Source organism: Populus nigra, chromosome 2 (assembly GCF_951802175.1).
Source record: "Populus nigra chromosome 2, ddPopNigr1.1, whole genome shotgun sequence".
In the NCBI taxonomy this organism is placed as follows: domain Eukaryota; kingdom Viridiplantae; phylum Streptophyta; class Magnoliopsida; order Malpighiales; family Salicaceae; genus Populus; species Populus nigra.
Window position 1 is genome coordinate 5,477,568 of NC_084853.1, and position 2,500 is coordinate 5,480,067.

Genomic DNA, 2,500 nt, shown 5'->3' on the forward strand with positions numbered 1-2,500 from the left:
GCGCTGGTTCAGGCACGGCGGGCAGTGTTGGAATCGGCAGCGCCGACGAAATCGGCAAAGTCGGCAGAATCGGCAGCGCAGATTTTTCGACGAACACGGGCTGGACGGTGGACTGTCCAGGCCAGGCAGGAAAATTCGTCGAGGGGACACGCTGACGAAACAGCGCTGGTTCAGACACGGTGGGCGCAGTGTTGGAATCGGCAGCGCCGAGAAAATCGGCAAAGTCGGCAGAATCGGCAGCAGGTGCTGGCGATGAGTCAGGACGGACTGGATAGTCCAAGGCTCGATGAGAAAGACCGCTGGTTTAGACACTGGGGCAGTGGCAGCCCGCGGGGCAGTGTCGGCAGATTCGGCAGCAGTGTCTGCCGATTCGGCAGCGTTGGCTTGTTGGCGCGGGGGGCCGATGCGAGTGGGGACTTGGGCAGCGGGCAGTGAAAGCAAGAGTTTCCCCGATGCTGCCGGGGAAAACGCTCCCCGGGATGGCCGGGTGAGATGACCCGGCGGCCCGCGACGGGTCATTCAATTCCATGCCCCGTCAACATAACTCCCGATGTACTGTTTGCTTTTTCGGAAGAAGAGATCCATCCCCCCATCCTCGGCCAGCCAAAAACGCTCCAATTAATGGCCGGGTGAGATGACCCGGCGGCCCGCGACGCGTCATTCAAATCACTGCCCTATCGGCTACAACTGCTGATGGGTGGGATTAGAGGCCTGCCATGGTGGTGAGGGGCGGCGAGGACCGTGAAAGCTAGAGTTTTTCAGAGGCTGCCGGGAAAAAGGCCCCTCGGGTGGCGGGGTGCGAGGACCAGGCGCGTCATTCAATTCTCTTCCCTATCAACTTGGCTCCCGTTGGCGGGATTGGAGGCCTACTGTTTGTTACAGGGCTAAAATCGTCAGGGGAAGAGCTGACGAAACAATGCTGGTTTGGATGCAGGGGGTAGTGTTGGAATCGGCAGCGCGGACAAAATCGGCAAAGTCGACAAAAAAGACTGTTGGTCTGGACATCGGGGCAGCGGCAGCCATGCCGACAGGGGGGGAAATCGGCAGCGCAGATTTGTGCAGCTGCAGGTTCGTCGGGGAAATCGGCAGCGCAGATTTTTCGATGAACATGGGCTGGAAGATGGACTGTCCAGGCCAGGCAGGGAAATACGTCAAGGGGACACGCTGACGAAACAGCGCTGGTTTAGACACGGTGGGTGCAGTGTTGGAATCGGCAGCGCCGACGAAATCGGCAAAGTCGGCAGAATCGGCAGCGGGTGCTGGCGATGAGTCTGGACGATTTATAGTCCAGGGCTTGATGGAAAAGACTGTTGGTCCAGACAATGGGGCAGTGGCAGCGCGGATTTGTGCAGCTGCAGGTTCGTCGGGGAAAATCGGCAGCGCAGATTTTTCGACGAACAGGGGCTGGACCGGCCGGGCCAGGCAGGAAAATTCGTCAGGGGGGCACGCTGACGAAAAGAGGGGCTGCGGAGTGGAAAATCGGCAGCGCAGATTTTTCGACGAACAGGGGCTGGACCGGCCGGGCCAGGCAGGAAAATTCGTCAGGGGGGCACGCTGACGAAAAGAGGGGCTGCCGCGTGGAAAATCGGCAGCGCAGATTTTTCGACGAACAGGGGCTGGACCGGCCGGGCCAGGCAGGAAAATTCGTCAGGGGGGCACGCTGACGAAAAGAGGGGCTGCCGCGTGGAAAATCGGCAGCGCAGATTTTTCGACGAACAGGGGCTGGACCGGCCGGGCCAGGCAGGAAAATTCGTCAGGGGGGCACGCTGACGAAAAGAGGGGCTGCCGCGTGGAAAATCGGCAGCGCAGATTTTTCGACGAACATTCGTCAGGGGGGCACGCTGACGAAAAGAGGGGCTGCCGCGTGGAAAATCGGCAGCGCAGATTTTTCGACGAACAGGGGCTGGACCGGCCGGGCCAGGCAGGAAAATTCGTCAGGGGGGCACGCTGACGAAAAGAGGGGCTGCCGCGTGGAAAATCGGCAGCGCAGATTTTTCGACGAACATTCGTCAGGGGGGCACGCTGACGAAAAGAGGGGCTGCCGCGTGGAAAATCGGCAGCGCAGATTTTTCGACGAACATTCGTCAGGGGGGCACGCTGACGAAAAGAGGGGCTGCCGCGTGGAAAATCGGCAGCGCAGATTTTTCGACGAACAGGGGCTGGATGCTGGACCGGCCGGGCCAGGCAGGAAAATTCGTCAGGGGGGCACGCTGACGAAAAGAGGGGCTGCCGCGTGGAAAATCGGCAGCGCAGATTTTTCGACGAACAGGGGCTGGACGCTGGACTGGGCCAGGCAGGAAAATTCGTCAGGGGGGCACGCTGACGAAAACAGGGGCTGCCGCGTGGAATGGCAGCCTACACGCAGATGCGAATTCGGCAGCGCACGATGGCTTGAGCAGGTCATGGGTTCGACTTGGCGCGATCTGAAACCTGGACGAGGGACTGTCGACGCTGGACGAGCCAGCGCGGTGGCCTGTCGTGCCCCGTTCCGGGGGGGCCT